A 15,646-nucleotide genomic window follows, 5' to 3' on the forward strand; every position below is an offset into this window, starting at 1 on the left:
CTGGTGGCCCACACATGCAGAAATCTACTACCAAGACTCCTAAACTAGGGGGAAGTGATATTTCGCAACACTTCACGAGAGGTACGAAATCATCTCAACAAAGGGGTCCCCCTTCCCCCCCTTTCATTGCCATGGATAAGGATGGTTCTCACTCACCCACCCCATCCACTAAAGAAGACATTCTAGCTCTTCGCTCCCTCATTACGGAGTTTAAGGACTCTCTTGAAACCAAACTCGACAATGCAGTTGCCTCTATTAAAGCTGAAGTTTCAACTCTGGCTGCAAGAACCACTAAACTTGAGTCTCGCCAGGACGGCTTTCAGAAAGCCTTAAATGAAACTAGCAGAGACCTGGATCATGTCGTCACTGAACTTTCTGACCTTCGCTCTAAAAACGAAGATTTGGAAAACCGGGAACGTAGGAATAATATCCGCATTCGTAACATCCCGGAATCGGTTTCTCCTGATGTTCTGGAATCATATCTGTATAAACTTTTCGCTTTCCTACTCCCTGACCTTGGCTCACGCTCACTACCACTTGAAAGGGCTCACCGCGCTCTTCGGCCAAAACCCAGGGACAACGACCCTCCTCCTGATGTCATTATGAGGTTCCTTAGTTATAAGGACAAAGAACTCATTCTCAACCCTACAAAGGGTAAACCACACATCCTATTCGAATCAGCCAAGCTCCAATTCTACCAGGATCTTTCACCCCTGACGATTGCCAAGAGAAGAGACTTTCGGGACTTAACCAAGGCTCTTCGTGATAGAAGAATCAGATATCGCTAGGGGTTCCCCTTTAAGCTTATTGTAGACCTGAATGGCAAGACTGTTATCATTCGAGATCTTCGTGAATGTAAGGACTTGCTTCACTACCTAGAGGAATTGGGCCCCTCCCCTGAAGGGAACCCCGACGTTTTGTGAGTGCCTTAACCATCAAAAATTGTCCCTTGTTTCTGCTATATTATTCTTCACACTTAAGTCTTGTTTTTTTTACTAACTTACAACCATGATCTGATTACTGGTTTCCGCTCTGTATTTACCCCACCCCCTGCCTCTCCCCTTTCTTGCTCGTCTCTCTTCTAAGTAATATAGTTGAGATGTAGACTGTATATTTACTTTCTAGATATGGTTATCATTTGTTACTAATATCTGAAAAACTCGCTATTATGTTCTGTATCTATTTTTTTACATATATCTTTAGCTGTTCTCTTTATTTAGCTACTAGCTAATATTGATCCGTTATGCTATTTACTGTATATTTTCATTTACTTTATTCATTTTTTTTTTCTCTCTTTGTAATTATAGTAATCTTTATGGTTACCATTTGTTGCTATTATTGGGACAACTCTGTGTTATGTTATGTATCCATTTCCCATATATGTATATTATTTTTAGCTGTTTTTTCAGTTTAGATGCTAGCTAATACAGATCTTTTATGCTGCTAGTTGTTTATTATTATTATGTCTTATCTTTTATGATGCCTTGCTCTCCTTACTACAATTGTAATCTATAACTTCACCCTATATACGTTTCCTCCCCCTTTTTTTTTTTTTTTTTTTCTTTTTCTCTTGTTTTTATTTTTTGTATGTCTCTCTAAGTTTTGCTCTTTTTGTGATTGAAATTACCAATCTGTTACTTCTTTCCCCTTCTCGCCCCTTTCTGCACCCGGGGGATGCTTCTGATCCCATACAAATCCTTCTCTGTTCTTTTTTAGGAGATTTATATCTTTCTCTAATTGCGACACTGTCAACATTATTTGTTATTTTTGTGGTGTTCTACTCTATTAGAGGGTTATTTGGCTTTTTTAGCCTGCTCCTCTCTGGATTTCTAAGTCCAACCTTTTGAGTACATTCTCCTCCTTCTTTGTAGGTAGGGTTTTCGTACTCAGTTCCTGTGTTGTTGTTGTGGTTTTTTTTTTTTTTTTTCCCTTCCTTCTTCTCTCCTTTTTCTTTCTCCCCCCTTCTTATTTTTTCCCTTACTCTATTTTTTCTCTACATTTTCCCTTGGGAGCTGGGACCCTTATTTCCATTCCACTGCTCCTTCCTAGCCTACCCAAAACTGACCCGATATGCCTCTCACTATAGCCTCAATGAATGTCCGCGGCCTCAATACTCCTCAGAAGCGTTCCCACCTGTTTCGCACTATTCGATCAATAAAAGCCGGCATAGTCCTTTTGCAGGAAACCCACTTCCGCTCACCAAACCACCCTTCTCTTACCTCCAGATACTTCTCCACCGTGTTGTATTCCTCCAGTACATCTAAACATAATGGTGTGGCCATTCTCATTAAAAATAACTTACCTTTTTCCCAAGAATCTGTATATACCGATGCGGATGGTCGATACATTATTCTCACTGGCAGGCTCGGACACACAGAGGTGACTATCGCCACAGTATATTCCCCTAATGTAAACCAATGTCGTTTCTTTAATTCCTTTTTTAAAATACTGTACAAACGTCGTATTGGTCACTTGCTTCTTGGTGGCGACTTTAACTCTGTTCTGGATCCGACCTTGGATAAGTCTCTTTCTCGGACCCGCCCTTCCACTTGTCCTATATCTAAAACTCTAAATAAACATATGAAATTGGCTGGTCTATTTGACACGTGGCACTCCCTCAATCTCTCTTCTAAGGATTACACATTCTATTCCAACCCCCATCGTACTTATTCCAGAATCAATTTTATTTTATGTAGTCTCCCCATTTCCAAACACCTTACAGATGCGAGTATCATTCCTAATTCCTGGTCTGATCACTCTATCGTTACTTCCTCCCTCGATTTCTTAGATACCCCGGTTATCAGGCCCACTTGGTGGTTAAATGAGACCCTTCTTAAAATCCCTCACTTCCAAACAAAAATTATAGGTGTCTTAAAGGACTACTTTGCTCTTAATGTCTCCGGCTCTGGATGTTCTCCCATGGAGTGGGAGGCTCATAAGTCCGTCCTTCGTGGGCACATCATCAGCTTTGCTTCTCACAGAAATAAACAATACAAGCATCTTCTCCGATCTTTCACTGATCAGGTTCACCACTTGGAGTCTCTCCATAAGCGCACACCCACTGATGCTCTCTATAAACAACTCACCACTGCAAAATCTGCCCTTAACTCGATTCTCTCTGAAAAAACGGAAAAATCTCTTAGATGGCTGAATCAGCGATTCTATGAAAAGAGCAATAAGGCGGACACTCTTCTTGCCAATCGTTTAAAGGCTCACAAGGTTGCTATGGCGAATCCTGCGCTTAAGGACCATTCTGGATCTCTACAATACAGTCCCTCCAAAATCAATTCTATCTTTAAAGATTATTATTCTTATCTTTATAACCTTTCAGATCCCGATCCGTCCCCACCCCCCCCTCCCCATCTCCATTACTGACTACTTGACTTCTTGTGATCTACTTCACATCGATGCTTCCACCTCTGAATTACTTAACCTCCCCATAACTGAGGAAGAGGTTACCTGTGCACTTAAACATCAGAAACCTTCGAAGGCACCTGGTCCGGACGGTCTCCCCTTTTCTTACTATAAAACATTCCAGTGCTCTCTAATCCCCCATCTCACAAACTCTTTTAATCAAATTTTTGAAGGTAACTTTTTTCCCACTGATACCACTAGGGCTAAAATAACAGTTATCCCGAAACCGGATAAGGACCCCCATTTGGTAACTAACTATTGACCAATTTCCCTTCTAAATACGGATCTCAAACTTTTTGCAAAAATGTTGGCAAATAGACTAAACCCCATTCTCTCTTCTCTTATTCATCCGGACCAGGTAGGTTTCGTCCCCTCCCGACAAGCCCTCTATAACACTAGGCGTACAGTGGATCTTATACATCATGTAAACTCTATTAAACTTCCCTCTCTCTTTCTTGCTCTTGATGCCGAAAAGGCCTTTGATAGGGTCTCTTGGCCCTTTATGATTAATACTCTTCTTGGCTTCGGTTTTCATGGTAGATTTCTCCAGGCCATTAGGGCCCTTTATCATAACCCATCTACTTCGGTTCTTGCAGGGGGTCTTCTTTCTGACTCCTTCACCATCTCAAATGGCACTAGGCAGGGGTGTCCTCTATCCCCGCTGATTTTCGCTCTAATTATTGAACCCCTGGCCTGTAAAATCCGAGGGAATCCAGACATTTCTGGCATTCAAGTAGGCGACTCCTCGTATAAAATCTCTCTATTTGCCGACGATGTCCTCCTTACTCTCACCAACCCCTTGATTTCCCTCCCAAATCTGTTCCAAGAAATCTCCCTTTATGGACAATTTTCCGGTTATAAAATCAACAACGACAAATCAGAAGCTTTACCCCTCCATATTCTGAGGTCGTCTTTAGAGCTCCTCCGTCTTAATTTCAATTTTAACTGGCGTTTGGAATCTATTAAATATCTAGGTGTCAACCTGACAAAATCTTATCACGGTCTCTACAAGGCAAACTATCTCCCTCTGTTTAGAGCCATAGAACAAGACCTTTTTCATTGGCACTCTCTATTTATCTTTTGGACAGGCCGTATAGCCGTGATTAAAATGAATGTCCTTCCCAAACTCCTCTACCTTTTCCAAACCCTTCCTGTGGCAGTCCCTCCCCATGTTCTATCTTCTTTACAGGCAAGTTATGGTAAATTTATCTGGAATTACAGAAGACCTCGTATACGTAGAGCAGTCCTTTTTAAGACCACTTCAGCTGGCCGCCTAGGTCTCCCCTCATTATCCAAATACTACCAAGCCTCTAGACTTAGTCAATTAGTCTCCTAGCACTCTCCAAAGGGAACCAAACGATGGGTTGATCTTGAATCAGCACTCACCAAAACCCCATCGGTCTCAAACCTACCATGGCTCCCCAGAAAACTCAGACCTCTCTCTATCTCTTTGGTCCCATCAGTTTCTCTTACTTTATTTGTATGGAACTCTCTCGATACTAAGTTCTCTCTGTCTACTCACCCCTCGCCTCAGACACCTCTCTGGTTTCACCCTTCTTTTCTCCCTTGCCACTCGCCCCATATGATCTCTACATGGTCTGCAGTTGGTATCACCCGCTTTCATCACATCCTGGGCAATTTTGCCCTCCATTCTTTTACTGAGTTATGGGAGATACATTCTTTACCGCAGTCCTGTTTCTACCAGTATCTCCAGATTCGCCACTTTGTCCATTCGTCCCTCTCTTCTCTTGACGCTTTACGAAACCCCACGGCTATGGAACACCTTTGTATTTATAGACCCGCGGAAAAGGGCTTAATTTCTCAGATCTATCATTCTATACTAGATCAGGATAGCCCGCCCCTAGAGACCCATGAGTGTTGTTGGGAGATAGACTTGGGTACCTCTCTGGGAGGAGACACTTGGGAGGCTATACGCCTTAATATATCGAAATGCTCAATTAGTGTCTCCATTAAGGAAAACTCTTATAAGGTATACACTCGATGGTATCTTGTCCCGGAGCGTCTTCACCAAATATACCCTAATTCTTCTAACCTTTGTTGGAGACAATGTGGACAAGTCGGCTCTTTCTACCATATTTGGTGGTCCTGTCCATATATTGTCCCTTACTGATCCATGGTCCAATCTACTATATTGTCAATGATTCCCTATGCCTCCCCTCTTACTGCTGCTTCGTTGCTCCTGTGTGCCCCGATCTGTCAACTTTCCAACCATGAGAATAAGTTGGCCCTACACATCTCCTGTGCTGCCAAGTATCAGATTGCTAGCTCTTGGAAACAACCACTCCCTCCTACTCGTCAACAGTTTCTCACCGCGTCTGGTTTGTGGCCAAAATGGAATATATCACAAGCCTTCAAAACAACAGGGTGAACAAGTTTAATGCAATCTGGTCTCCCTGGTATGGCTCCCAGGGTGTGACCCCTCCTGGTCTCTCATAATTATTTGCCCTCTGCTCTTTTCTCTTTTCTTTCTCTTTTCTCTCCCTCTCAAATTCTTTATTCTATCCCCCCAGCTCGCTCTCTTCCTCTTCACTCCCTGATTTTTATTTATATAATTTTTTATTTTTTTTTATTTTCTCTTCTACATAATTTCCAAATTTTTAATTTGTATTTATTTATTTACTTTCCTACTCAATTTTTATTATTATTATTTTATTTTATTTTTCTCTCTTTATATTTTTTTTTACTCTTCTCTTGATATTTTGTTTCTTTGTTCTGTGCTACTTTCTTAAGGAATTACAAAGAAAAAAGAGGGAAAAAAGGAAAAGTTCATTTTCAATATCAGTATATCATTATACTTGTTACCTATCTATTTGTATGATGAATATTTACTGTTTATTTTGTTCCTTAATCCCCCTTGGGGACTGCACTGTTTTTTTTTCCTGTTTCTCTTGTATTGATACCCCAATAAAATTATATGATTATAAAAAAAAAAGAAACCATCTAGGAGATAATTTAATTGGGAGGGTTTGTAACAAGTAAAGGATCTTAGGGAGAGAGTTCATTTTGAGAATGCCCAGTCTCCCAAACCATGAGAAGGCACCTGATTTCCATAATCTCAAGTCTGAACGTATCTTGTCTAGAAGGGGAGTGAAATTGGCCTCAAGCAGGTGGGAGAGATCTCTAGTAAGATTAACTCCCAGATATGTAAGCTGGGAAGAGTGCCAGGTGAAAGGGAACGCTGATTTAAGGCCTGCAACCATCTGTGGAGGTGCCGTAATATTCAAGGCCACCGATTTAGAATAATTAACTTTGAAATTAGAGAGGTCTCCAAAAATCTTGAATTCCTCTAGTAGGTTCGGTATTGAAATAATGGGATTTGTAATTGTGGCCAATAAATTATCGGCAAATAGAGCTAGTTTATATTCATCACTATGTAACCTAAAGCCCGATATGTTCGGATTCAGCGTGACTGACCTCGCCAGAGCCTCCATACAAATAATAAAAATCAGGGGGGATAAGGGACAGCCTTGTCTAGTTCCATTGTTAATGGAGAAGGAGTTTAGAAAGGGAATCGTTAACTCTAATGCGGGCAGAGGGGGAACGATAAGGAGCGAGGATGCATTGAAGGCAAATAGGGCCTAGTCCCAAGTGTCTCAGTATTCCAGACATGAAACTCCAATCTACCTTGTCAAATGCCTTCTCGGCATCAGTAGACAGCAGAATAGCTGGGGTATCTGTAGTCGAGATATAGTGGATGAGGGCTATAATTTTGGAGGTATTGTCCCTAGCTTCATGTCCTGGGAGAAACCCTACCGGAGCGTTATGACTAAGAGAAGGTAGGAAATGCTTTAATCTGTTTGCGAGAAGTTTCGCATACAATTTAACGTCTATGCTGAGAAGGGAGATTGGGCGGTAACTGGGACAAATGGAGAAGTCTTTGCCTTCCTTAGGGATGACCGTTATATGGGCTTCTAAGGATTGGCATGAAAAGGGGGTCTTATCGGAAACTGAATTAAAGGCCTCCAACAGTGGAGGAGCCAGTTTGTTCTTGAAAGCTTTGTAATAATTTATAGAGAACCCGTCAGGGCCAGGACTTTTCCCGGAAGGGGTAGATTTAATGGCCTCCAGTAGCTCAGGTAAAGTGAAGGGTCTCTCCAAGTCCTCACTGGCATGGTCGTCCAGCCTGGGGAATCCAATTCTAGTGAGATAGGCCTCAATAGCCTGTTGTTTCCCAAGAACGTCAGGAAAGGCCGAGGGGGCAGGTAAATTATATAGTGATGAATAATAGGAACAGAAAGCTTCTGCAATCTTGTGAGAATCATGGGAGTTTTATATGGAGTGTTCGATCATAAAGAGATGATTCAACAGAGAGTAAAGAATTTTCCTTGGTGGGTGCACTCCGTGCATATGAAAAAAAAAATTAAAATCTAACTTTTACTTGTATATTCTTAAAAAATAAAAAATATTGTACATACAAAACATATCTGCAAACAATGTAAGTATATATATTGCTGCAGTATTCTTTTTGAAATTATGGCTCAATTAGTATATACAGTAAGGTCTGTTCTTTTAGCAACATGCTTATCTATTTATTATTGCAGTTTGAATTAATCATTGTTAAACTCATGTTGCCAAATTACACAAACTTTGAACACAAGAGTGAAATATAATATTTAAACCACTTCAAATAATCTGTCCTATCCCATATTGTGACATTGGTTACTACCTCATGCCGAGATCTGATCAGGTATCTTTTCTTTCATAATAGGTATAAATTCTCGGAGTCACAGTCTACATGTGGGGGTGGTTTTAGTGCTGCATAATAGTCACATCCCCATGATTAACCCTTGTAAATATGGAGGGAAAATCTCCTCACGTATATTGTGCGAGTATGTTCCTTCGCTAATCCTCTCTCAAAGTTTAACCCTTATTCTACTGGCCTCAGAATGGAAAAAAGTTGTTCACCATGCTGCTTGATTCAAATATAGGATAACTTATAATAACCAGTGCCCTTTATATACTACACAGTAGATATCTGCAATTGAATGGCGTGTGGAGGACATCATCCCTTCAATTGAAGGGTATTGGGTATTTAATCACATTAAACAGGTGTGAATCCACATATTATATATCATAATAGTGACATGATTATTAAGCATTAGCATAAAATCCGTAGTTATGAGATAATTATTCAGGAGGACCAGTCTCTGTGTAATCAAAGAGAGAGAAATAATACTCTGCCCTATTGGGAGAAGACCTCTCACCACTGTCCCCATTTACCAATAGGTATTGAACAGGTCAGAGGGAGACAGAGACCCCCTGGGTGCAGATTGGAAGTAAGGGAGAGAGAGGAGAACGTAGAGTCGGTTTCCACTGTCCCAGCTAGCTGTGGTTTCCCCCTTTTTTTAGAACGCAGTGCAGGGCAGAACCACCGGAGAAAGCGGAATGAGAGAGCCGACGGAGGTACCTTAGTGTCCTGGAAAGGTAATCAGACAAAGGTGGGGTGTGCGGGAACGATATCCTGATGTGCAGTCTGGTGAGGCCGTCGGCAACCGGGTCACATGGGCGCCCTTGTGAAACCCGGGATTCTGGCACTGGCTGATGATGCACGATGATTACTGGAGAGCTTGTTCACATCGGAGCCACATGGGAGTATCATGGGAGACCAGTCCCCTCCCATCTGTAATAGGGATGAAGGAATGAGCTCTTTGAGTTTGCAGAGCTCTAGCTAGCATTTTTCTGGGTTTATTGCCCCAGCGATAATATAGACTACGAAATTTTCAAAAAGAATGTTTGACCTTTTCCAGTAAAAGTTTATTTAAGGCGGAACGGGCTTGGAGTAAGTCCACATAAACATCAGAGGAAAGGGAGGTTTTGTGGGTAGACTCCAAAACCTGTATTTTCTGAAGTAAGTCTTCTCTCTGTCCCATCCTTTGTTTCTTTTAAGTAGGAACCAAGTTGGATGCTTTTTCCTCTAAAAGCACACTTATGGGCTTCCCATACAGTGAGATTAGATACATCCAGGGTGGTATTACATTCTAGATATATATCAATAGCCTCTTCCAACTGAGATCTACAATAAGGGTTGGACAGAATGGACTCATTAAAATGCCAGGATGTGGTGATTGGATCAAAAAATACGAGGGAGATGTCTACCCTCACTGGAGTATGATCAGACCAGGTTGTCACTCCTATGGAAGTTTCCTGTACCAGGTGGAGAAAGCTATGGCCAACCAATATATAGTCTATCCTGGAATAGGACTGGTGGGAGCTAGAATAAAATGAGTAATCTCTTTCTGATGGATGTGAGATACACCAGATGTCGGACAGCTGATGAGTATAAAGTAACCATCTTGCCTTCCTTGATGTATGACAAGGGACTGTTGAGGAACCCGATGTAGTGTCCAAGAGATGATCTAGAGCCCAGTTGAAGTCTCCACCTACTATCAAGATCCCCTGTTGGAGTGTGTCAATTTTATCCAGAACCGTCTTAAGAAAAGTTGTCTGGCCCTGGTTTGGGGCATAAATATTAACAAATGTGAAAGGTTGATTAAAAATAGAGCATTTAAACAGTAGACATCTCCCCCTCCTCCAAATTATGTACTTCAGAGTGTGTGACTGGCAAACGTTTAGCAAATAAAATAGCCACTCCCTGAGATTTCGATTGGGGATAGTTACTATAATGCGTTATGGTGTAAAATTGAATGCTAAGCCGTGGGGCAGAGGGGGAATGGCGGAAGTGGGTTTCCTGTACAAAGACGATATCCGCTCTATCACCATGGAAAGATCGAAGGGCCTGGGTTCTCTTTTCTGGGACATTCAGCCCTCTGGCATTTAAAGAGACTATACGGAGTGAAGCATTAAATGAGAAGAAAAAAAGAACCACTGCCGGACAATAAGGGGACCGCCAGGGAACCCATGTCACGGGAATGACCCCACCATCTTATAGAAAAAATAACAATATAATAGAAAACACCCAATCTTATTAATATAATTTGAATAAACATAATTGCATAACTCCTTGTAAAGAATGAAATGTAATAGAAAAAATAGTATATAGTAGCAATCTAAATAAGAAATTATAATAATGGCAGCTTGATTTATCTAATATGTCTGACTATAAATGGACCTTGGGAAAAAGAAAAGTAATAAATAAAATAGGCCTAACAAGCCTCTAGTAACGTAGGAGGTCACAAAGACTAATTAGAAGTCAGAACAAATAGTGAATACAGCCTCAATTAAGGAGAACCTCATAACAAACTGAGCATACAGTATATCAAGTGGGGTCAGATGCTAGTGGGGGTCAGCTCCTTTAGGCTTTTTTTTATGGTGCTGTACTTGTTGCCAATGGTCTCTCCTCGGACGGCCAGGAGGTACAGGTAGAGGGAATGAAAAGGCCTGCCAATCGGGAAGTGTAACAGGCTCCAAGCACAGTGCAGAACAGAAGTCAGGTAAGCTCTGGGGAGACTGGAGCACCAGGTGTTTACCGGCATGGGTGACCTGTAGAGAGAACGGGAACCCCCATCTATATTTGATTTCTTGTTTATGCAAGGAATCTGTTAGGAGTTTCAATAACCATCGCTGTTGGAGGGTCTGCCAAGAGAGGTCCTGGAATATTTGTAGATGAGTACCGTTGAACTCCACACCTTCCAAATTGCGGACTTTATGGAGAAGCTCTTCTTTTTGTGAGAAGTAATGGACCCGGCAGATAACATCTCTCGGACGATCAGTTACAAGACCCTTTGGACAGAGAACTCTATGAGCACGGTCAAATTCAATAGGGTCATTGGGGTCAAGTTCCAGGATTTCTCCAAAGATTTTATTTAGGGCAGCAGTCAGACCAGATGGAGGGACATCCTCAGGAAGCCCCCAAACACGAATATTGTTCCTGCGGCCTCTGTTGTCCAGGTCGCCCAGTCTGTTTTGCATTGTCCTCCTATCTAAAGCTTGCTGGGAGATTAACTCATGAAGATGAGATAACTGGTTGTCAACTGACTTTCTCTTCTTCAAGGGTAACCATGCGGGAACCCAGGTGTTTAACATCAGCTTGTACTAAAGAGATCTGAGTCTGCATAGAGCCCTGGATTCGCGACTCCAGAGCCTGCATGTCTTGTTTAGAGGGGAGAGATCGAACATGGGTTAAAACTTCCATAATTTCCCCTCGTAATTGGGACAATTGAGCATGAAGGTCACCAGGTGACGGAGAGAGGGTCATGTAGTGTTAGATAAATGGATGGCGGATTCCCCTGTTAGTGAGGCTACATAGCAAGCATGGAACGGTCACAGAGAGCCTCCAGCTACACATTATAACCCCACTGACAAGGGGGATAGATTTTGCTGCCCGCCTTTGATGGGTAGGTAAACGCAGGGAGAGATGGTGGAGCAGGGAGAAGAAATTAAATAAAAAAAAATATATATATATATATATATATATATATATATATATATATATATATATATATATATGTATATATATATGTCACCCCCAGCTGTGCGAGCGGCCTGCAGGCCAGAAAAAAATAAAATAGGAACGCCTCTGAATCAGGCTTATGGACTTTGGGGATCATTCCACATTCACTGGTGAACATTGCTGCTAATTCATTGGAGGAGGTCCTATGTCCAGTAAGACACAATAGGAACGCTAGTGGTGTATGTTTCCTTTTTTTGGCACACATTGGAACTTTTTATCTTTTTATCATTCATTTTCACAGTATTTCTTTCTTGCACAATACCATTTTGGACTTTAATTGATAACAATATAATAAAATATTTTTATAACAACACCGTCTACATGAAATATTAACCTTCTTCTAGCCAGCGTGGTTTTTAGTATATTTATTCCTCAGAACTACTGGTGATGCCAAGTACACCCACAAGATCTAAGACTACCCAAACAATGAATGCCCCAAAAATGGCTGAGGGCACAAGAGGAGCTGTAATAATTGGCTATAACAGCGCCCGTTCCTGCCCATTAGAAGTCCTGAACTAAACAAGACTTCTCTGTGCTTCTAAATTTCCCACCAAGGGGACTTTGTGAGTTGCTGAACCCTTCATAGCCTCTGTCTGTATTCCTGGGGTACCACCAGAAGCCCCCCACCCCCTCTCCTCAGCTTACCCATTCCCTTGCAGCCTTACCTCCTCAGATTCCGTGGGAGGCTTCCCTGCACCTCAGTGTCTCCCCCAGTGTCTGCTGACAGGGGTGAGGGGTCTGCAGCTGCTGGTCCTGCAGGTGGGGGGAGGACGTGTGTGGGAATACAGGCTTAGCCTGTACTGCTGCATCTGACCACTGACCAGGGAGGAGGGGGAGGACAAGCTGTCCCTGTCAGACCCACACAGTATATAACAGCCTGGGAGTTTGCTGGCAGTCCCTAGATTTAAAGGAATTGATTTATAAGATGGTCTGTGTACTAATAAGTGTGATCACTATTGCCGGCTATCACAATGACATTTAATTATAGAATCTCTGTGACACAGCCCAGACATATATGTAGGACCCGGCCTCTGCCCAATTCCATTGTGTAATAATGATCCACATGTTATAGAGGTATTCACTGATATATTGCTGTCACTACCTTCTGTGGTGCTTTTAATAAAAAAAAACTGTTCAAAAGTAAAGTGTGTCTATTAGTGCACAGTAATATTCCCTAATTGTGCAAGTGTGCATGTTGGTGCACAGTAATATACTGTAATTGTGCATGTTGGTGCACAGTAATATACTGTAATTGTGCATGTTGGTGCACAGTAATATTCCCTAATTGTGCAAGTGTGCATGTTGGTGCACAGTAATATACTGTAATTGTGCATGTTGGTGCACAGTAATATACTGTAATTGTGCATGTTGGTGCACAGTAATATTCCCTAATTCTGCAAGTGTGCATGTTGGTGCACAGTAATATACTGTAATTCTGCAAGTGTGCATGTTGGTGCACAGTAATATTCCCTAATTCTGCAAGTGTGCATGTTGGTGCACAGTAATATACTGTAATTGTGCTTATTAGTGGTAGGGTTGTACACCTGGACAATTTTTGATAGATTTGGATTCGGCTGTGATTCGATGTCCGGATTTGGATTTGGATTGTTTTTTTAAATTGTCAAAAAAAAAAGCTAAAATCACATCATTTGGGCCTTTTTTGTTCTTAGAGTATTAACCTCAAACTGCGAGGATCACAGGGCTTAGAGCTTAGAGCGGTACATGAAGAAAGCGCACCCAATAGAACAAACAGAACTTAACAATACAGTAAAAAAAAAAAACTTGCAGCTCAGGTAAACTGCGTAGATTACAGGGCTTTATAGCGGCACGTGAAGACAGCGCACCAAACAGTACAATTTACAGCAGAGTACAGCGCAGCATAAAGCAGCGTGCAGTGTGCCCCCTATACACAGTCACTTTATATAGAGCACAGACACTTGTGAGTCCAGAGTCTCAGCACAGCCAATACAGCAGAGTATAGTGCAGCACACAGAAGCGTGCAGTGTATCCCCTATACACAGTCATATTACAGTACAGCCACAGCACAGCCTGAGCCAATACAGCAGAGTATAGTGCAGCACACAGAAGCGTGCAGTGTATCCCCTATACACAGTCATATTACAGTACAGCCACAGCACAGCCTGAGCCAATACAGCAGAGTATAGTGCAGCACACAGAAGCGTGCAGTGTGCCCCCTATACACAGTCACATTACAGTACAGCCACAGCACAGCCTGAGCCAATACAGCAGAGTATAGTGCAGCACACAGAAGCGTGCAGTGTATCTCCTATACACAGTCACATTACAGTACAGCCACAGCACAGCCTGAGCCAATACAGCAGAGTATAGTGCAGCACACAGAAGCGTGCAGTGTATCTCCTATACACAGTCACATTACAGTACAGCCACAGCACAGCCTGACCCAATACAGCAGAGTATAGTGCAGCACACAGAAGCGTGCAGTGTATCTCCTATACACAGTCACATTACAGTACAGCCACAGCACAGCCTGACCCAATACAGCAGAGTATAGTGCAGCACACAGAAGCGTGCAGTGTATCCCCTATACACAGTCATATTACAGTACAGCCACAGCACAGCCTGAGCCAATACAGCAGAGTATAGTGCAGCACACAGAAGCGTGCAGTGTGCCCCCTATACACAGTCACATTACAGTACAGCCACAGCACAGCCTGAGCCAATACAGCAGAGTATAGTGCAGCACACAGAAGCGTGCAGTGTATCTCCTATACACAGTCACATTACAGTACAGCCACAGCACAGCCTGAGCCAATACAGCAGAGTATAGTGCAGCACACAGAAGCGTGCAGTGTGCCCCCTATACACAGTCACATTACAGTACAGCCACAGCACAGCCTGAGCCAATACAGCAGAGTATAGTGCAGCACACAGAAGCGTGCAGTGTATCTCCTATACACAGTCACATTACAGTACAGCCACAGCACAGCCTGAGCCAATACAGCAGAGTATAGTGCAGCACACAGAAGCGTGCAGTGTATCTCCTATACACAGTCACATTACAGTACAGCCACAGCACAGCCTGACCCAATACAGCAGAGTATAGTGCAGCACACAGAAGCGTGCAGTGTGCCCCCTATACACAGTCACATTACAGTACAGCCACAGCACAGAATGTTTAGTCACTCACATTGGTCTCCATGATAATTACCATCACCAGCAATTACCCCAACGCTGTCTGTGCTATTCTGGGTACATACCTGTCACATACACCGTGTAAGGGAACAGCCCTGGGGATGCGCACTCCGACCTCTGACCACACGTTACCGGGACGGAAACTCAGTGCTCGGGTGTATTACCCAGCATGGCCTATAGAGGGCAGCATTACATCAGTAACCAGACACATGGGAGATCCTTATACATAGTATAGAATACAGGCCCTGGTGGGCGTCTGTCTGTGTGTTGGGGATAATCTCAGGAACCACTGGGCGGATTTTGATGCAGTTGTCACTACTCTATAGAGCAATTGTGGATAGTGTGTGACAAAAGGGGGCCGAGCAGTGACGGCCGTCCTAGCACTTTCTTGCCTAAACCATTACAGATATATCACAGCGATGCCTTTATTTTATATCATGTAGAGATTGATACGTATTATCTGGTATGTCCAGAAACATTGATGTATACAAAAATGTAATTTCAAACAAGTCTAATTCCCGGTAAGAGACTGCGTTGGCATCTGATGTAAGTCAGCAAAACGATAGACTGCGGAAGTAATTATTAGGACCAGGGGGAGACATAGCATTAGGGGGAAGGTTAGGGTTA

At 42.5% G+C, this 15,646-nt stretch overlaps 1 protein-coding gene across 1 annotated transcript in view; it reads right to left on the minus strand.

Annotated features, from left to right (window-relative positions):
• LOC148442758 (thialysine N-epsilon-acetyltransferase-like) overlaps positions 1 to 15,151 on the minus strand; it is a 105,136-nt gene extending 89,985 nt beyond the window's left edge. The window contains exon 1 of the mRNA XM_088463518.1: positions 15,085 to 15,151. The gene's annotated coding sequence lies outside the window, so the exon portion shown is untranslated. The remainder of the gene's footprint in view (positions 1 to 15,084) is intronic.
• Between the last annotated feature and the right edge of the window lie 495 nt (positions 15,152 to 15,646).

Source organism: Taudactylus pleione, unplaced genomic scaffold (genome assembly GCF_031769625.1).
Source record: "Taudactylus pleione unplaced genomic scaffold, aTauple2 ptg001392l, whole genome shotgun sequence".
NCBI classification, from domain to species: Eukaryota; Metazoa; Chordata; class Amphibia; order Anura; family Myobatrachidae; genus Taudactylus; species Taudactylus pleione.